This window comes from Cervus canadensis, chromosome 13 (assembly GCF_019320065.1).
Source record: "Cervus canadensis isolate Bull #8, Minnesota chromosome 13, ASM1932006v1, whole genome shotgun sequence".
In the NCBI taxonomy this organism is placed as follows: domain Eukaryota; kingdom Metazoa; phylum Chordata; class Mammalia; order Artiodactyla; family Cervidae; genus Cervus; species Cervus canadensis.
Genome location: NC_057398.1, coordinates 38764399 through 38786354, shown reverse-complemented (window position 1 = coordinate 38786354; position 21956 = coordinate 38764399). Strand labels below are relative to the sequence as shown.

Below are 21956 nucleotides of genomic sequence, written 5' to 3'. Positions count from 1 at the left end.
ACTATAAAGACGGCTGAGTGCCAAAGAATTGATGCTTTTGAACTGTGGTGTTGGAGACTCTTGAGAGTCCCTTGGACTGCAAGGAGATCCAACCAGTCCATCCTTAAGGAGATCAGTTCTGGGTGTTCATTGGAAGGACTGATGCTGAAGCTGAAACTCCAATACTTTGGCCACCTGATGCAAAGAGCTGACTCATTTGAAAAGACCATGATGCTGGGAAAGATTGAAGGTGGGAGGAGAAGGGGACGACACAGGATGAGATAGTTGGACAGCATCACCAACTCAATGGACATGGGTTTGGGTGGACTCCGGGAGTTGGTGATAGACAGGGAGGCCTGGCGTGCTGCAGTTCATGGGGTCACAAAGAGTTGGACACGACTGAGTGACTGAACTGAACTGATAGACACAAAAATCCTCAACAAAATACTAGCAAACCGAATCCAACAATTCATTGAAAGGATCAAGTGGGATTTACTGCAGGGGTGCAAGGATTTTTTCAATATCTGCAAACCAATCAGTGTGATACACCACATTAACAAATTGAATAAAAACCATATGATCATCTCAATAGAGGCAGAAAAAGCTTTTGAAAAATTCAGCATTTATTTATGATAAAAACTCTACAAAAAGTGAGGATCGACAGAATATACCTCAACATAATAAAGGTAATATATATGACAAACCCACAGCTAATATCATACTCAACAGTGAAAAGCTAGAAGCATTTTTCCTAAGATCAGGAAACAAGAATGTCCACTCTCACCGCATTTATTCAACAGAGTTTTGGAAGTCCTAGCCCCAGCAACCAAAGAAGAAATAAAAGGAATCCAAACTGAAAAAGAAGTATCATGTTTCCAGATGACCTGATACTATACATATAGAATCCTAAATATGCTACCAGAAAGTTAATGGAGCTCATTGATGAACTTGGTAAAGTTTCAGGATACAAAATTAATGCACAGAAATCTCTTGCATTTCTATACACTCACCATGAAAAATCAGAAAGAGAAATAAAGGAAACAAGCCCATTACCATTGCATCAAAAAGAACAAATACCTAGGAATAAACCTACCTGAGGAGCCAAAAGACCTGTACTCAGAAAACTATAAGACACTGATGAAAGAAATCAAAGATTACACAAACAGATGGAAAGATATACTCTATTTGTGGATTGGAAGAATAAATATTGTCAAAATGATTATACTACCCAGTGCAACCTACACATTCAACACAATATCTATCAAATTACTAATGGCATTTTTCACAGAACTAGAAAAAAATTTTTAATTTGTATGGAACTACAAAAACTCCAAATAGCCAAATCAATCTTAAGAAAAACAAAGCTGCAGGAATCAGGCTCCCTGACTTCAGACCACACTACAAAGCTACAGTAATCAGAAAATATGGCATGAAACAGGATAGAAAGTCCAGAAATAAATCCACATACCTACATTCAATTAATCTATGACAAAGAAAGCAAGAATATACAGTAGGGAATAGACAGTCTACATTAAATGGTACTGGGAAAACTGGATAATAAAGAATGAAATTAGAATCTCCTCTAACACCATACACAAAAACAAACTCAAAATAGATTAAAGACCTAAATGTAAGATCAGATACTATAAAACTCCTAGAAGATAAAATAGGCAGAACACACTTTGACAAAATCACAGCAGTATCTTTTTGGATCCATCTCCTAGAGTAATAGAGATAAGAGAAATTTTTAAATGAGACCTAATTAAACTTAAAAGCTTTTGCATAGCAACAAAATGAAAAGACAACCTACAGAGTGGGAGAAAATATTTTCAAACAATGTGACCCACAAGTGATTAATGTCCAAAATATACAAATAGGCATATAGCTCAATATAAAAAAAACCAAACAATTCAATTTAAAAAACAGATCTAAGTAGACATTTCTCCAAAGAGATCTAAGTAGATATTTCTCCAAAGAAGACATAATCGATGGCAAAAAAAAAACATGAAAAGGTTCTCAGAATCACTAATTAATAGAGAAATGCAAACCAAAACTACAATGAGGTACCACCTCACACCAGTCAGAACGGCAATCATCAAAAAGTCAACAAATAAGTGCTAGAGAGGGTGTGGAAAAAAAGAAACCCTCCTACACTGATAGTGGGATTGTAAATTGGTACATCCACTATGAAGAACAGTATAGAGGTTCCTTAAAAGGAACTAAAAGAGTTACTATATGATCCTGCAATCCCATTCCTAAGTCTATGTCCACAGAATACTTTAACTAAAAAAGATATATGCACCCCAATGTTCATAGCAGCACTATTTGTAAGATCCAAGACACAGAAGCAACCTAAATGTCCAATGACAGATGGATGGATAAAGAAGATGTGGAATCGATACACAACTGAATATTAGCTTTAAAAAAGAATGAAATGTACCTCCCTGGTGGGGCAGTAGATAAGAATCCACCTGACAGCGCAGGGGACATGGGTTCAGTCCCTGGACTGGAAAGATTCCACGTGCCTCGGAGCCACAAAGCCTGAGCACCACAACTACCGAAGCTCACATGCCTAGAACCTGTGCTCGGCAACAAGAGAAGTCACAGCAATAAGAAGCCCATATACCATAACGAAGAATAGTCCAAGCTCTCTGCAACTAGAAAAAGCCCACACAAAGCACGGAAGACCCAGCACACCCAATTAATTTTTTTAAAATAATGAAATAATGCCATTTGTAGCAGCATGGATGCAACTAGAGATCATCATACTAAATGAAGTCAGACAGAGAAAGACAAATATCATATGATTTCCCCTATAAGTGGAATCTAAAAAAAAAAAAAATGATACAAGTGTACTTATTTACAAAACAGAAATATATCCACAGCCACACAAAACAAACTTATGGTTGACAAAGGGGAAGGTGGAGGAGGGATAAACTAGAGGATGGGATCAACATACACACACTACTATACATAAAATAAACAAGGGCCTACTGGATAGCACAGGTTACTATACGCAATAGTTTGTAATAACCTATAAGGGAAAAGAATCTGGGAAAGAATATATATATAGGTAGATGTGTCTGAATCACTTTATTTTGTACACATGAAACTAATACAACATTGTAAATCAACTGTACTTCAACAAAATAAACAAACACACCATTCAGGTCCTTGACTTCCTAGGGGAATGAGGATATTGAGTCTTTCCTCACAAGGCCCAGATTTCCACCCAATAGGTTATATATCTGGGATGTGGGATCACCCCTGGAATGAGGTCTCTAGCCCAGAACCAAAAGGAAGTCATCATAGCCCTCAATCCCACCCCGAAATAAAAGGCAACTGAGGACATTTCTGGGGATGGCAAGATCTTGTAGGATCTGGATACCTAGATTCTGGCTCACAGCAAAGCCCATGAGGCCCTAAAACGATGGACCACAAACCCCTCAACTGGGATGAAAATTGCCAATGGGCATTCCTAGCCTGTAAAACAAAAATTAGGGACTGCCCTTGCATTAGATCTCCCAAACTTAGAAAAAACCTTTTACCCTCTAAATAGCTGAGAGACAAGAGATAGCCTTCGGTGTCCTCACCCAAAAATTCAGTTATCTCTCTAGACTGATAGCTTATTTCTCAGAACAACTTGATCAGTTAGTCATTGGATGACCAGGGTGTCTTAGGGTAGTGGCTACCACTGCTCTGCTAGTAGAAGAGGTGGGACTGGAAGTCCTAACTCCTCACCAGGAATAAGGAATCCTAGAAGCAAACGGACAGCAGTGGCTGATGGCTGGATGATTGCTTAAGTACCAGTCTCTCTTATATGACACCCCAGGTGTAACTCAAGGTCTGCATAGTCTGAACCCAGCTACTCTAATGCCGGACCACCCATCCCAAGGGTCCCTTGTTTACTCCTATGTGGAGACTATTGAACAAGATTATTCCAGTAGGCCTGACCTCAAGGATGAGCCGCTGACCAATCCTGATGCAGAACGGTTTACCCATGGAGGCAGATTTATACATGAAGGGGCAAAACAGGCTGGTTATGCCAAGTCAGCTGAGCCTGGAATTCTGCCCTCTCACACTTCCACCCAAGAGGCCAAGTCAGTTGCCTTGACCACAGCACTCCAGTTAAGAAAGAAAGGGGACTATTAACAGCCAAAAGTACCCTTATGAAACACTAGACAGAAGTTCTAGAACTTCTAGAAACAGCCCAGCTTCCAAAGGAGGTTGAAGTCATTCCTTACAGAGGCCAAAGGGTCAGTACATCCCTTATAAGGGGAAATGTCCTGGCTGCAGGGGTACTTAGACTTCAGTCCAAGAATAGCCAACCCTATCCCAGCCAGAGCTCTCCTACCCGACACCCCACCCTGCCCAATGGTGCCATCTTCAGTCAGTCAGTTCAGTCACTCAGTCATGTCCAACTCTTTGCGACCCCATGGACTACAGCATGTCAGGCCTCCCTGTCCATCACCAACTCCCAAAGTTTACTGAAACTCATGTCCATTGAGTAGGTAATACCATCCAACCATCTCACCCTCTATCATCCCCTTCTCCTCCTGCCTTCAATCTTTCCCAGCGTCAGGGTCTTTTCAAGTGGCCAAAGTATTGGAGATTCAGCTTTAGGATCAATAATTTCCAATGAATATTCAGGACTGATCTCCTTTAGGATGGACTGGTTGGATCTCCTTGCAGCCCAAGGGACTCTCAAGAGTCTTCCCCAACACCACACTTCAAAAGCATCAATTCTTCTGTGCTCAGCTTTCTTTATAGTCCAACTCTCACACCCATACACGACTACTGGAAAAATCATAGCCTTGACTAGACGGACCTTTGTTGGCAAAGTAATGTCTCTGCTTTTTAATATGCTGTCTAGGTTGGTCATAGCTTTTCTTCCAAGGAGCAAGCATCTTTGAATTTCATGGCTGCAGTCACCATCTGCAGTGATTTTGGAGCCCAGAAAAATAAAGTCTGTCACTGTTTCCACTGTTTCCCCATCTATTTGCCATGAAGTGATGGGACCGGTTGCCATGATCTTAGTTTTCTGAATGTTGAGCTTTAAGCCAACTTTTCCACTCTCCTCGTTCACTTTCATCAAGAGACTCTTTAGTTCTTTTTTGCTTTCTGCCATAAGTGTGTTGTCATCTGCATATCTGCGGTTATTGATATTTCTCCTGGCAATCTTGATTCCAGCTTGTGCTTCTCCCAGTCCAGAATTTCTCATAATGTACTCTGCATATAAGTTAAATAAGCAGGGTGACAACACACAGCCTTGATGTACTCCTTTCCTGATTTGGAATCAGTCTGTTGTTCCATGTCCAGTTCTAATTATTGCTTCCTGACCTGCATACAGATTTCTCAGGAGGTTGGTCAGGTGGTCTTGTATTCCCATCTCTTGAAGAATTTTCCACAGTTTATTGTGATCCACATAGTCAAAGGCTTTGGCATAGTCAATGAAGCAGAAATAGATGTTTTTCTGGAACTCTCTTGCTTTTTCGATGATCCAGCAGATGTTGGCAATTTGATCTCTGGTTCCTCTGCCTTTTCTAAATCCAGCTTGAACATCTGGAAGTTCATGGTTCACATATTGCTGAAGCCTGGCTTGCAGAAATTTGAGCATTACTTTACTAGCATGTGAGATGAGGGCAATTGTGCAGTAGTTTGAGCATCCTTTGGCATTGCCTTTGTTTGGGATTGGAATGAAAACGGACCTTTTCCAGTCCTGTGGCCACTGCTGAGTTTTCCAAATTTGCTGGCATATTGAGTGCAGCACTTTCACAGCATCATCTTTTAGGATTTGAAATAGCTCAACTGGAATTCCATCTCCTCCACTAGCTTTGTTTGTAGTGATGCTTCCTAAGGCCCACTTGACTTTGCATTCCAGGATGTCTGGCTCTAGGTGAGTGATCATGTCATCGTGATTATCTAGGTCGTGAAGATCTTTTTTGTACAGTTCTTCTGTGTATTCTTGCCACCTTTTCTTAATATCTTCTGCTTCTGTTAGGTCCATACCATTTCTGTCCTTTATTGTGCCATCTTATACACCTACAAAAATCAAATGGGCTAAATGCTGGGATGTGAAAAGAGACTATTTAGGGTAGCTGACAAAAGAAAACAAGTTTCTCATTCCTGAGGCCAAGCAGTGGAAAATAACTAAGCACTTCCAAGATTCCTCCCATTTAAGGCAGGCCTCCCTAGTCATTTTGGTTACTCAGGTGTTCCTGGGTAAGGGACTCTCCCAAACTGTTAAAAATGTTACTGAGGTTTGTGATCTTTGTACCTAGGAAGCCACCACATACCTCCACCCCTAACTCAGCCCATACAATATTGTGGAACCTATCCAGGGGAAGATTGGCAAATAGACCTAAATGCCCCCACATAGAGGATGGAATGCTTATTGGTACTCATAGACCCCTTTACAAGGTGGATAGAAGCTTTCCCTTCCAGAACTGCAAAGGCAATAACAGTATCCAAATTTCTGCTTAAAGAGATAATTCTGAGATTCTGGTTTCCCAAAAGCTTACAGAGTGATAACGGAGCTTCTTTCACTGCCAAGGTGACCCAACAGGTTTCCCCAGCTCTAAGTATTAATTACCACCTCTACTCTTCCTGGAGGCCTCAGGCAAGGTTAAAAAAAAAAAAAAAAAAAAAAAACCAACGCAAAACTGTTAAGCTGTGCCAAGAGACTTCAGAAATCTGTATTCTCACTCCTCCCTGTAGCCCTTCTGTGGAACAGGATGGTGCCAAAGGGAATTTTAAAACTAAGCCCATTTGAAATGATCTATGGGAAGCCCTTTTTGACTTTGGGTCTTGTTTGATGAAGAAGCCTACAAATTACTTTCCAATTTTTTAACAATTAAAATGTGTTACTTTGATAATAAAACATTTAAACTAACAAAAACAAAAAACAGACCCACGAATTGGTCTCCCACATTGTCAGCTTGAGCTAAGTTGAAATAGCCATACAGGATAAACTCAATACCATCCGAGATGGGCCATCAAATTAATATGAGGGCAGGAATAGTACTGGCAAAGGGATTGGCCACTCCATCGGGAGGCTTTGCCTACCATGAGGTAATCCTAGAAAATCTAGCCAACACTTTAGAGGACCTAGCCCTGACCACTGGAAATGCCCTAAACAGACTTTCAGCTTCTTTAAAACTCCCTTTAAGTGAGTGGTTAAGCCAATGTGGTTATGGACAATAGATTGGCCTTGGGCTACTTGCTGGTTGAGCAGGGTGCTGTCTGTGTGGGCGTAAATAAAATCTGCTGTACCGACATCAATAATTCAGACCTCAAAAAGATTTATGAACAAGCATCATGGGAACACCGCTGCCACCAGGGTCAAATGCTGGTGCTGTCTGGTCCACCATTAAAAGCATCCTCCCTAGCCTTACCCAGTTACTGCTCTTCTGGGCCCAGTAATGGCCATACTCCAACTCCTCCTCTTTTACCCTGCCTCTGTAACCTCTTGGTAAAGTTCATGTCTCCTAGGCGACAACAGTTTCACATCAAAACGGTGGCTATGCAAGGATCCCAGCCCAGAGCACCCTCTGACTTAACGGGCGCCTACAGCAGGTATCCAGAGATTTTTACTTCCCGATAGGCAGGGTCAACACCACTGCCCAGCCCCGAGGCAGCCACAGAAGACAAACACTGTCCTTCTGCTTCCCAAAGGGACAGGAAAAAAATATCCAGGGGGGAATGAGGCAAGAGGGAAAGGGGTTAGGACACAAACACTAGATAATGAAGAAGGGGCGTAGCAGTTGGTATGCGGTAAAGACTTCCTGAAACCAAAGTGGCTTGGTGAATAGTCTGGTCATCGATCTTTAGCTCACTGTACCTTCACTGTAATAGTAAAAATCACTCCTGCTTACACAGAACAGTTCTGAGGTGGACTATCAAAAGCCCAAAAGTGGGCAGTGATTCAATTCCTGAGAAATCCCCACCTTTGCCCAAAACAGCAGGAATCTTTCTTCCACCTCTTAGCCTATGAAATTACTTAATCCATAGAAACCTAGGACTCCAGGCCCTGGGGAGCCTCTCACTTTCTGAGATAGTCCACATTCTGCCTATGCAGTGTGTAACTCTCTAAATAAACTCACCTTCACCTTTCTCTGGCTTGCTTTTGAATTCTTTGTTGTGTAAAGTCAAGAACTCTCACTTAAATTCTTTAATTTCTTATTCAGTTCAGCAGTATGATCTGAAATTTATCAGAGACTTGTCCTTGTCAACAGGTCCTTCCTGGAGCTTCCCTGGTGGTCTAGTGGCTAAAATTCCAGCTCCAATGCAGGAAACCTGGGCTCAATCCCTGGTCAGGGAACTAGATCCCACAGACCACAATTAAGATCTGGTGCAACCAAATTAAAAAACAAAAAAAGGTCCTTCCTGTGAATGTTCTTAAAGGTGAGGCACTTTTACACTTAAACATGTCAGGACTGGTTTCTTTGCTCATATCCAATTCTGATGCTTAAGAGCAGGGACCAACACTGATGTCCCAGGGCAAAAAGCCCCACTTCCTTTAGTCAAGGGGGCAGGCCTGACCCTGATGCCCAGTAAGGGGCAACCATAGGCTTTTTGTTTTTCTTGCTTTTATTCCATTTTGTTGGCCTTGTGCTGGGTTTTGTTTTTTTGTTTGTTTGTTTGTTTGTTTTTTACAAATGATGTATTTTGTTTAACCAAATATTAAAAATGGAAAACTCGATGCATAAATTTCATGTCTGAATTCTGTAATTATGTACATTAAAAAAGAGAACAAAAAAAGTGAAGCATGTTTGCAACAGCATCAAGAGTACAACCATAACTGTCTATATATGACAAAAGACTTTAAAAGACATAGTTACACATCTGATTACAATGTAATCAATAAAGAAATGTGGTTATAATAATTAGAATTATGACTGATTATAATCTTAACCCTTAAAAGTCTTAATCTGGCAAAAACCAAGAAGCAAGTAATTGCACACTGTTTGTCATACCAGCATTTACTATTTGGAAAACTTATGCTTTAGTTTCCCAAGAAAGTAAAGGTAGATAAACCTACACTACAAATTAATGTTCCAATGTTTTATCCTATTCGAAATGACCCAAATAGTCAATTCTCTTTATTTAATTTAGTTTGGTTTCAAGTTGCCAAAATCTGGAGAGACTATTTTAGACATACACACCCAAAAAATACAATTATTCTTACAGAGTTTTAAAAGGACTTTTTTCTTCTTTTCTTCACTCTCAGGGATTAAATTTCTGAGAGCCCAAGTAGATTATTTACATCTCAAAGGCTCAAGAACAGAAATACCAATTCCCTCTAGACAGCTAATTTCCTCTAAAGACACATACAAAAACCAGTTTTAGAACGTCGAAAAAGAGTCCCATCTTGGACATTTTCAGAGATTTTTTACAGTTTAAACAAAAAACAGCAATAGACAATAGAACATATCACTCACTCACATTCACTTACCTCACTTTCAAAAGACCAAGAACCAGCATTTAGTTAATCTTTACCTCAGCTGTTAGCTCAGCCTCTGTGACCTTTCTTAATATAAGGAGTAATGGCCAGTCCACAGCTGGGGCCACTTTTTCCCCTCAACCAAAAAGCCAGCCAATGTTTCTGCAACGGCCTTAAGGGTTGTCTATGAGTCCTCCGTACTCCCTTGGAGGCCCCCATTCATCAAGGAGAGACACCACAGGACCCCACGCGCCGGTAGACAGATTTCCCACACAACTTTTGGCCCCAAATGTTAGTGAATAGCCCCCAAAACTTTCCATTACCCAACCAATATCTCAGCACTCACAGGAGTTTTCTCCATCTCCTTGCCGGCTCTGCCAATTGTTGGGCTGCACCCCACAAGCCTCCAAACCCTGTACTTGCCTATCCTGTGACCGAAGAAAGAGCCCAGAGTCAGTGACAGAGACATTAGCAGTTTCATGAATGGAGAAAATCACATGCCTGGAGCAAGATCCTGCAGCAGACAGGCGGAACACACGAAACAGGCTTCTGCTGAAGGGAGGGGGTGGGGGCGGTGTACTGTTTATAAGGGGAATTGACATCTGGTTGGGTCATTGGTTACCAGGGAAACCAGCAAAGGGGCATGCCTCTCACCGCCCCTTTAATAAACTACCATGGCAGCTAAAGTTAAACCAAACATTAGCTAGGGTCTGGGGCAAGTATGTAGGAAGGTCAGTCAGGGGAATAGCCTGTAAATGAAGCAGGCACTGGTCAGGCAGGGGTACAGCCATCTTGAGCAGCCTGATCATACAGCAAGGACGTGGAAGAATTGTAAGCCTTGTGCCCTCCTGGTGAGAAAGTAAAACGGTGCAGGTGGTGTGGGAACACAATTTGACAGTTCCTCAAAAAGTTAACCGTAGTATTACCATATTATCCAACAATTCTACTTCTAAATATATACCCCAAAGAATTGAAAGCAGGTATTCAAACAGATACTTGTATGCCAATTTTCATGGCAGCTTTATGCACGATGACCAGAAAATGGAAACAGTTCAAATGTCCATCAGCAGACGCATGGATAAACAAAATATGGTGTATATATGCACAATGGAATATTATCCAGGCTTCCAAGGGGATGAAATTCCAATATATGCTAAAATACAGATGAACCTTGAAAATATTATGCTAAGTGAAATAAAGACACAAAACACTATATACATATTGTTTGATTCCATTTACATGAAACTGAAATTTTTATAGAAAAGAATGTTAAATGTAAAGAAGATTTTTTTAATAAGAATCAATAGGAAAGTTGGGCTTCCCTGGTCACTGAGATGGTAAAGAACCTGCCTGCAATGTAGGAGATCTGGGTTTGATCTCTGAGTCAGGAAGATCCCCTGGAGGAGGGCAGGGCAACCCACTCCACACAGTCCACAGGGTTGCAGAGGGTTGGATGTGATGAAGCAACTAACACGCACACACAATAGGAAAGACATTACTTTTAGTATTGTTTTTGAGGATAATACCTTTTATCTTCAAATTTGTTCCAGCCTTAACTTTATCCAGCCCAACCTACTGCTGTACTTAAATTTCTAGTAGTTTACTGTCACTTGTACATTTCTTAAGAAGGGATTTATAATTCTTTTATAATTTCCCAGTAGTTAAAAGGGGAAATTTACAATTCCTTACACTCAGATTTCTCAGATGAGATCTTAATTTCATACACATGTCCCTGGCTCCTCTCTGCTGCTGCTGCTAGAACCCTAATTAATTGCATTTGATTGTCTCAACTTGTTCCTAATTGAAAAGATCTGGAAATTGAGTCACCTAAAATATGTTTACGGATATTTTAATTGCTCATCTCCTTTGCTTTCTTTCCAAGCCTTATTTTTAATGAAGCCATCCCATCATACTCCTTAAGGGTATAAGGTTTCAATTCCCATTGCCTTTTGATGACACCAAGGACTAAAACCAGAGTTCATGTATAATTCTGGATGTCTGCATATGCTGCTTTTCCCCTTGACTATGTTATAGCATTTCTTTTAAAAGGTTGGTATATATAAATGTAGACCTGTATTTAGCAAAATATATTCTGCAAAATGTTGGTGGATATTCCTTGAAAAGTCTATTCTGTGATAAAATCAGTTGAGAAATCCTTAAAATACTAAATTAAAATAGAATTTTCTGTACAACAATCAAATGAAACCCCATCAGATGAAGAATTGTGTCTTTGTTCTCTGTTGTGTCCCCAGTGCCTGAACAGTGGCTGATACTTAGGAGACACTGAAGAAATATTTTTTGAGTGTGAATAACTTTCCAGAGGCTGTAATGCTCCATGCCCATTTAATTTCCAAGAAAAGAATGTTGTACATAGATGCCCAAACATTTCTGGTTGTTGATCTCTGCCTTTCCCATGGCCCCCTACCCTTCCCCTCCTCTTGCCAAACATTTAGCAAAGCTGATGTTCTTGACACACATTCAGTTCAGTTCAGTTGCTCAGTCGTGTCCAACTCTTTGTGACCCCATGAACCGCAGCACGCCAGGCCTTCCTCTCCATCACCAACTCCCGGAGTCCACCGAAACCCATGTCCATTGAGTCAGTGATGCCATCCAACCATCTCATCCTCTGCCGTCCCCTTTTCCTCCTGCCTTCAATCTTTCCCAGCATCAAGGTCTTTTCAAATGAGTCAGCTCTTCGCATCAGGTGGCCAAAGTATTGGAGTTTCAGCTTCAGCACCAGTCCTTCCAATGAACACCCAGGACTGATCTCCTTTAGGATGGACTGGTTGGATCTCCTTGCAGTCCAAGGGACTCTCAAGAGTCTTCTCCAACACCACAGTTCAAAAGCATCAATTCTTCGGCGCTCAACTTTCTTTATAATCCAACTCTGACATCTATACATAACCACTGGAAAAACCATAGCCTTAACTAGATGGACCTTTGTTGGCAAAGTAGTGTCTCTGCTTTTTAATATGCTATCTAGGTTGGTCATAACTTTCCTTCCAAGGAGTAAGCGTCTTTTAATTTCATGGCTGCAGTCACCATCTGCAGTGATTTTGGAGCCCAAAAAAATAAAGTCTGACACTTTTTCCACTGTTTCCCCATCTATTTTGCCATGAAGTGATAGGACCAGATGCCACATTAGGAAAACACTATTGAAAGTCATTCTAAATCAGTTATTTGTGCCTCTTTGTTATAATTCTTATAAAATATCTTGACGCAGAAGAAATTAAAAATTTCTTGAACCATTAATAATATATGTCTTTCTGGTCAAATAAAATGACAAGTGTAAAGATATTTTGACATTTGAAATGTCACCTGAAGGCCTTATGATTTAGTTTAATAGTTTAAAATTAAAATTTTACACTGAAATAGAAAAAATTTGGGCTTCTAAGTAGATATTAGCAAAGGAACTTACCTAGTCTATTAGTGATTTTTCAGAAACACCTGGTTAACAGAGCCATGCTGTCTGAGATGATGAGTTTTGGATTTCATGACTTCCCCCCCTACAACCGGTCACATTTTTGTGACACACCTATGTCTTTCTCTTTTTTAATAACTTTATTGATATGTAATTCACATACCATAAAATCCACTCATTTAAAGTACGCAGCTCTGTGGTCTTTTGTATAGTACAGAATTGTGCAACCACCACCAAAATCTCATTTCACACCATCTTCATCTTACTACGCAATATATACAATGGGCTTCCCTTGTGGCTCAGCTGGTGAAGAATCTGCCTGCAATATGGGAGACCTGTGTTTGACCCCTGGGTTGGGAAGATCCCCTGGAGAAAGGAAAGGCTACTCACTCCAATAGCCTGGCCTGGAGAATTCAGGTCACAAAGAGTCGGACACGACTGAGCAACTTTCACTTTTGGAGATGGAAATGGCAAAGCATTTCAGTATTCTTGCCTGAAAAATTCCATGCACAAAGGAGCCTGATGGGCTATAGTTCACAGGGTCACAAGAGTCGGACATGACTTGGTGACTGAACCACACAATATAAGCAGAACTATTTAAAATAAAGCTGGAGGAGCCATTCCAGAAGACCTGCATTGTATATCCTGTTTTCTGAAATTCTGAACTAGGCCAGAGCTCCAATATTCCAAGAATCAGCAAGAACAAGAATACCCTTGAAAGGACTGATAAAAATGAACTTTTACCTAGTGCCTTTCACCTGAACAATCAATAAAGTACAAATCGTCTATGGGGTCGCACAGAGTCGGACACGACTGAAGCGACTTAGCAGCAGCAGCAGCATCTTTTACCAATTAAAACTTCACTTGATTAATTACCTCATCTTGCACCAGTTCACTTTTTAAAAACACCATAATTTTTTTAACTAAATAAAATTAAAAATAAAATTTGCAAACTTAAAAAACCTTATCTTCCTCTCTTTTCCCCATAAAAACTCTGATCCCCTATCTTGTAATCAGAATACCATTTGGGTTTTCACCTAAATCTATGTACCTCAAATTGCAATTCTTTGATCCCAAATAAATACTTTACCTCTTGAACTGGATTCTGGTTTTTTATAGGAAGACATCACATAAATGGTATCATACGGTATATGGTCTTTTGTGATTAGCTCTTTTACTTAATGCTTGTTCAAGATTCTTCCACATTATAGTATATATCAATACTTCATTTCTTTTTCTGGCTAAATATATTACACTATGGATATACCACATTTGTTTATCCATTCATCAGTTGAAGAACATTTGAGTTGTTTCCACTTTTTGGCTATTATGAGCATTGTGAATGCATTTTTGTGAGGACACATGTCTTCCTTTTTCATTTCTCTTGGGTATATATCTAAGGATAAAATGGCTGGGCTGTATTGTAACTGATTAATAATGTGAGAAAAATTGTTTTCCTAAGTAGGTATACCATTTTACATTCCTGTTAGCAAAACATTTGCTATTACTTGTCTTTTTTAATTTCACCATCCTAGTGGGTATGACAGAGAAGGCAATGGCACCCCACTCCAGTACTCTTGCCTGGAAAATCCCATGGACGGAGGAGCCTGGTAGGCTGCAGGCCATGGGGTCGCTAAGAGTCAGACACGACTGAGCGACTTCACTTGCACTTTTCACTTTCATGCACTAGAGAAGAAAATGGCAACCCACTCCAGTGTTCTTGCCTGGAGAATCCCAGGGACGGGGGAGCCTGGTGGGCTGCCGTCTATGGGGTCGCACAGAGTCGGACACAACTGAAGCGACTTAGCAGCAGCAGCAGTGGGTATGAAGTGATTATAGTTTTGATTGACATTTACCTAATGACTACTGATGTCAAGCATCTTTTCATATTTTTGTTGGCTATTAGTATCTTTTTAGTGAAGAAATGTCTATCCAAATCCTGTGCTCTTTTATAATTGGCTTCTCTTTTACTTAGGGAGTTTTATTATTGAGTTGTAAGCTTTATTAAAAATATATTCTGGATACAAATCCTTTAGCAGAGATATAATTTATATTTTCTTTCAGTCTGTGGGTTGTCTTCATTCTCTCAATCATGTCTTTTGAAGTAAATGCTTTTAATTTTAATGAAATCCCATTTATTCTTTTTCTTCTGTTATTTATGGTTATTGTTGTCATATCTAAGAAAACGCCGTCTAACACAAGGTCACAGAATTACTCCTAAGTTTTCTTCCACAAGCTTTATAGTTTTAGCTCATATTTAAGTCTATGATACACTCTGAGTTCATTTTTGATAACAATGTGAGGCAGAGATCAAGCTTTACACTGTTCCATGTGAATATTCAGGTGTCCCAGAACCATTTGTTGAAAAGATTATATTTTCCCACTGAATTATTTTGGCACCCTTCTTAAAGAAAAAATCACTGAACATAAGAGTTAATATCTGGACTCTCAATTATAATAAATCAATATTTCTATTCTCATGCCAGTACCATACTATCTCGATTACTGTAACTTTGAAGTAAGTTTTGAAGTAGGGAAGTATAAGTTTGCCAATTTTGTTCTTTTTTTCCAAGATTCTTTGGGCAATATCCGATCCCTTTTATTTCCATAAAATGTTCACATCACCTTGCCAATTTCTGAAATGAGGAATATGGGATTTTGATGGGGATTTTAATGAATCTATGGATCAATACAAATATTGATGGCCCCCATTGTTATATTGCCATTGTAACACTATTAATTCTTCCAATATATAAACATAAGATGTCTTTCCATTTATCTAAATTTTTACTGTTTTTTCAACAATGTTTTGTAGTTTTCAATGTACAAGTCTTCTACTTCTTGTTACATTTATTCCTGTACTCCTTTTGTTACATCTATTCCTAAGTGTTTTACTCTTTGTGATGTCTTCTTGATAGATTGATGATTTTACTTTAAAATGTCCTTTTTTTCAGCAACAAGTTTTGTCTTAAAATCTTATTTGTCTGATATTACATAGCCATCCCAGATCTTTTAGTTTTTCTTTGCTTTGTATATTGTTTTCCATTTTTTAACTTTCAAACCTATTTGATTTGAATCTAAAGTATATTTCTGGTAGACCATACATAAATGAATTACATTTTCTTAATTATTCTGTCAACCTATGCCTTTTGATTGAAGTGTTTAATCTATTTATTGTAATTACTGATAAGGTAGGATTTATGTCTGCCACTTTGCTACCTATTTTTTATATGTCTTATGTCTTTCTGTTCCTCTTTTCCTCTGTAAGTGCCTTCTTTTGTGTTAAATACATACCTTCTACTATCTCAGTTTGAGTCTCCTATTCTTTCTGTGATTGTATTTTTAAGTTATTTTAATAGTGGGTGTCATAGGGATTAAAATTAGCATTCTAATTTAAAACAATCTGTGCTTGCTTTGGCAGCACATAAACTAATTTAAGACAACCTAGTTCAAGCTAATACTAACTTTATTTCAATGATATTTTGCTCCAAAATACCTCTGCTCCTTTTCCCTTTCTTTATGCTTATTTATTTCCCTTTCTTTATTCTTTCTTTTATACAAATTATATATTTACACATTCCACACTTGATCTTAGCCAAAAGACCAAGAAGTGATATATTTACACATTCCAAATAAAATAGTTTTATACTTATTTCCTTATGTGGTTGTCTTTTAAATAATATAAAAGAAAAAAGTATAAAAACAAAAAATGTTTATATTGTCTTTTATATTTAGCTATGTACTTACCTTTTCCAGTGCTCTTAATTTCTTTGTGTGGGTTTGAGTTACAATCTAGTGTTCTTTTATTTCAGCCTGAAGGGCTTCCTTTAGTATTTTTTATTAAATAACTCTGCTAGTTACAAATTGTCTCAGAGTTTGTTTACATGGGAATATCTTTATTTCTCCTTCATTTTTGAAGAATAGTTTTGCTAGATATAGAATTCTTCATTGACAATGACATTGACAATGAATTCTTCATTGAAAATTCAATTCTATTTCTTCAGTTTTGGATATATCATCTCACCTGATCCCTTGTATGTTATGAATCACTTCTCTTGCTTCTTTCAAGATTCTCTTTGTCTTTGGCTTTCTAAAGTTTCATTATGATGTGTCTCTGGATAGATTATTTAGAGTTTATCTTACAGTTCATTGAGCTTCTAAGATGTGTAGATTGATGATTTTCATCAAATTTGGGAAGTTTGGGGCCATTACTTCTTCAAATATTCTTTTGGTCCCTTTATCTCATCTCTCCTTCTGAGATAGTCATTTTGCATATGTTCATATACTTGATTGTATCCCTGTGAATACAGTCTCTCTGAGGTGCTGTTTATTTCTTCTTCATTCTTTTTGTTGTTGTTCCTAGGACTGGATAATTTCAACTCACCTAACTTCAAGTTGACTTATTCTTTCTTCGCTAAGCTCAAATTTATTTTTTTTAGCACCTCTAGTAAACATTTCTTATATTGGGGATTATACATCTCAACTCCAGAATGTCTCCTGAGTTGTTGGTTGTTTTTTTTTTTTAGCTCTCTCTTTATTGATATTCTCTAATTGGTAAGATATCATTGTCATGCTTTCTTTTAATTACTTTGTTATTTTAACATATTTATAATGGTTGATTTAAAGTCATTGGCTAAGTCCACCAACACTTCCCCTTCAGGGACATTTTCCTTGGCTTCCTTTCTTTTCCTGTATATGTGCCATATTTTATTGTTCTTTGCATGTCTCATAAATTTTGAAACTGGAGACTTTAGATAGTATATTGAATAATATAACAACTATGGTATCAGATCACCCTCCCCAATGTTTCTTATTGTTGCTAGTATTCTGAAATATGTGGCCAATGAATTCTCTCCTAGGCTTGTAAATTTTTGTTTTTATTTTAAATCTGGATTCCTAGGAATCACCCTTGAGTTAGCATTGTTTAGTGGCCAACCTTGGAGAAGGCAATGGCAACTCACTCCAGTACTCTTGCCTGGAAAATCCCATGGATGGAGGAGCCTGGTAGGCTGCAGTCCATGGGGTCGCGAAGAGTCGAACATGACTGAGCGACTTCACTTTCACTTTTCACTTCCATGCATTGGAGAAGGAAATGGCAACCCACTCCAGTGTTCTTGCCTGGAGAATCCCAGGGGCGGCGGAGCCTGGTGGGCTGCCGTCCATGGGATCACACAGAGTCAGACATGACTGAAGCGACTTAGTAGCAGCAGCAGTGGCCAACCTATGATCTATCAGATATTTTCTTAAATGCTTTGTCAAATGTCTTTCACCCTTGGCCAAAGGGATCTGTGTGTGAAGGAATGCCTTCAAAATTCAGACAGTTTATGAAGCAGTCTTAGATTTCACTTCCTGCTTGTGCAGAATGTAAGACAAATGTGGACTGGAATAGCTGGATCCTTCTCCTTTCCCAGGCCAAGTCCTACACAAACATTGTCTTCTAGATTCTCAGAAGTATGGAGCTTTTTGAATTCCTTAGTTCTGGTTACCTAGCTCCATGACTTCCTGTAAGAATTTTGGTCCAAAAAAAAAAAATTTTTGGTCATACTCTTTTCTTGTCTCAACTGAAATCATAGCCTTAGACCAACAGCTATGATGTTGCCAGCAAAATACTATTATTTCAGGTAACATCCTAGGGATAGAGCTTTTATTTGTTGCTGAGCTGGCTCTGAGATAAAACAGCCCAACACCCTGGGAATGAAAATTTTCCAGGTAGCTTAGAATACAGACAAAATATTGATGGTACTATATAAATGGGTCTTTTAATCAAGTTCCAGAAATGATCATTCCTCTCCATTGGCTGCAAGACTGCTGGCTTTTCATGACTATCCCTCTACCTGATTGGAGAGGAAAGGGGAATAGGAATAGCTCATGTTAAAATAACATAGCTACTGCTTCCTTACAGAAGTTTAGTTTCTCTCGTATGGACAATTTTCAGTTTGTTTTGTGGTTTTGGTTAATTTCTAAAGTTATGAAATGATTTTACTTGTTTTGCCAGTATTTTCTGTTTTAGTGAGTAGAGAGTTTTACCAACTATCTCATTCTGCCATTCCAGAACATTTTTCTATTTTGTTATTTTTTTATCCTGGTTGTGCCTTTGTTTTTTTTGGGTTTTTTTGGGGGGGGTTTTTTTTTTTTCATTTATTTTTATTAGTTGGAGGCCAATTACTTTACAATATTGTAGTGCTTTTTGCCATACATCGACATGAATCAGCCATGGATTTACATGTGTTCCCTATCCCGATCCCCACTCCCGCCTCCCTCCCCATCCCATCCCTCTGGGTCTTCCCAGTGCACCAGCCCTGAGCACTTGTCTCATGCATCCAACCTGGGCTGGTGATCTGTTTCACCCTTGATAGTATACTTGTTTCAATGCTATTGTCTTAGAACATCCCACCCTCGCCTTCTCCCACAGAGTCCCAAAGTCTGTTCTGTACATCTGTATCTCTTTTTCTGTTTTGCATATTGGGTTATTGTTACCATCTTTTTAAATTCCATATATATGCGTTAGTATACTATATTGGTCTTTATCTTTCTGGCTTACTTCACTCTGTATAATGGGCTCCAGTTTCATCCATCTCATTAGAACTGATTCAAATGAATTCTTTTTAATGGCTGAGTAATATTCCATTGTGTATATATACCATAGCTTCCTTATCCATTCGTCTGCTGATGGACATCTAGGTTGCTTCCATGTCCTTCCTGGCAATTATAAACAGTGCTGCGATGAACATTGGGGTGCACGTGTCTCTTTCAGATCTAGTTTCCTCGGTGTGTATGCCCAGGAGTGGGATTGCTGGGTCATATGGCAGTTCTATTTCCAGTTTTTTAAGGAATCTCCACACTGTTCTCCATAGTGGCTGTACTAGTTTGCATTCCCACCAACAGTGTAAGAGGGTTCCCTTTTCTCCACACCCTCTCCAGCATTTATTGCTTGTAGACTTTTGGATAGCAGCCATCCTGACTGGTGTGTAATGGTACCTCATTGTGGTTTTGATTTGCATTTCTCTAATAATGAGTGATGTTGAGCATCTTTTCATGTGTTTGTTAGCCGTCTGTATGTCTTCTTTGGAGAAATGTCTGTTTAGTTCTTTGGCCCATTTTTTGATTGGGTCATTTATTTTTCTGGAATTGAGCTGCAGGAGCTGCTTGTATATTTTTGAGATTAATCCTTTGTCTGTTGCTTCGTTTGCTATTATTTTCTCTCATTCTGAGGGCTGTCTTTTCACCTTGCTTATAGTTTCCTTTGCTGTGCAAAAGCTTTTAAGTTTAATTAGGTCCTATTTGTTTATTTTTGCTTTTATTTCCAACATTCTGGGAGGTGGGTCATAGAGGATCCTGCTGTGATTTATGTCGGAGAGTGTTTGCCTATGTTCTCCTCTAGGAGTTTTATAGTTTCTGGGCTTACATTTAGATCTTTAATCCATTTTGAGTTTATTTTTGTGTATGGTATTAGAAGGTATTCTAATTTCATTCTTTTACAAGTGGTTGACCAGTTTTCCCAGCACCACTTGTTAAAGAGGTTGTCTTTATTCCATTGTATATCCTTGCCTCCTTTGTCAATGATAAGGTGTCCATAGGTTCGTGGATTTATCTCTGGGCTTTCTATTCTGTTCCATTGATCTATATTTCTGTCTTTGTGCCAGTACCATACTGTCTTGATGACTGTGGCTTTGTAGTAGAGCCTGAAGTCAGGCAGATTGATTCCTCCAGTTCCATTCTTCTTTCTCAAGATTGCTTTGGCTATTCAAGGTCTTTGTATTTAGAATCAAATGTGAAAGTGTTAAAATAGTGTCTCCTTGTGCTTTATCAAGAGACAGACCTGGCCAACTCAGAGTTTAGAGTTTCTTTTCAAATTATAGTTTCTCCCATATATGGAAATACTCCTTTTCTTCTATTAAGAAAGAAGAAGGAGGATATTATATAAGAGAAATCTGTGCCAGGAAGGAGAAGTAGATCAATTGCCCCATCTGTCCTGGTAGATGATTGGAAAGAAAAGTGAGCTGACTAAGTACTATGGAGAGGTCTTTCATTTCTTCATTTCTCCCACTCTAGATAAACCCCAAGGAAAGGGCCCAGTGGAAAGATCCAGATGCAAATGTCTGAAGATTCTGGTGAAGAGTGCCCAGAAAGATTGTCTTAAAGAATCTTTCCTTTACCTGTACATGGTACTCAAACGTGTGACCTGATATTGAGGTACTAATTGAAGCAGCATATTGGCTAAGACCCAGGGTTTGAATGAAGTGATTGCCACACCCAAAATATCATATAAATGCCCTATACTGTGGATTCCAGTCACAGATGCTTGCATATCTTCCAAAAGGTCAAACATAACAAGTTATACCTGAAAGACTGAGTGACTGCCCCATGACAGGACCCAGAAGAGACCAGTAAGATTCCACAGAATTCTATATGATTTCTAGTAATTTGTCCTCTGTGTTGCCCTGAGGTTGCTCTTGGCAGGGGGGCAGTGGGGAAGGAAGGGAGGCAGGAGTAGAGATGAGGAGAGGAAATCTGAAAAGTATTTATCCAAAAGATAAATACACTGTTCAAACTAGTATAGCCTATGATGCAAGAAATAGGAAGCTGAAAGTGTTTGCCTTCCCCTTCTGATGGGATGTGAGGAGACTGTAAAGAAGATCAGTCATGTATTAGAAAATAAAGAAGCTAAGTTTCTTTATACACCTAAGTACTAGTACAAGTTCACTTGTGATCCGACTGCATCTTTTTACTTTTTCTCAGTCACACAGAAGTATGAGACTCTCCCTTATAGTTAAACACAGTTCAGCTATTCCCTCCTGTTCTCTTCTTCTTTCTCTTTTCCTCTCTGGTACACCCAATAGAAGTGCTAGGGCTATGGGCAACTTGACAGAAGCAAATTTCTGTGCTTGTTCTCACCACTAGGAAGCTCCATATAAGGTCATATGACCATTAAGATGGAGAACTCCAATGCTTAGGTTCCTCTACCTTGAATGCCTTCTACCTCTTCCCCTTCTCCATATGACTGACCACCTGTCCTGAATAAATTAGCTTGAACATCTGTCTCCTATTCTCCCTCCTGAGTCACACAGCAGTTCTCTGGGCTCCCACAGCACCCTACCCATCTCCATCTCCTTC

At 39.1% G+C, this 21956-nt stretch overlaps 1 protein-coding gene across 2 annotated transcripts in view; it reads right to left on the bottom strand.

Moving 5' to 3' along the window:
* The window catches only part of TNFSF18 (TNF superfamily member 18), a 108837-nt gene extending 98863 nt beyond the window's left edge, over positions 1 to 9974 (bottom strand). Inside the window, exon 1 of one of the 2 annotated variants that reach the window (XM_043485882.1) lies at positions 9919 to 9974. The gene's annotated coding sequence lies outside the window, so the exon portion shown is untranslated. Of the gene's footprint in view, positions 1 to 9767; positions 9821 to 9918 lie in introns of those variants that run through there. The other variant, XM_043485883.1, reaches the window with a different exon arrangement.
* Between the last annotated feature and the right edge of the window lie 11982 nt (positions 9975 to 21956).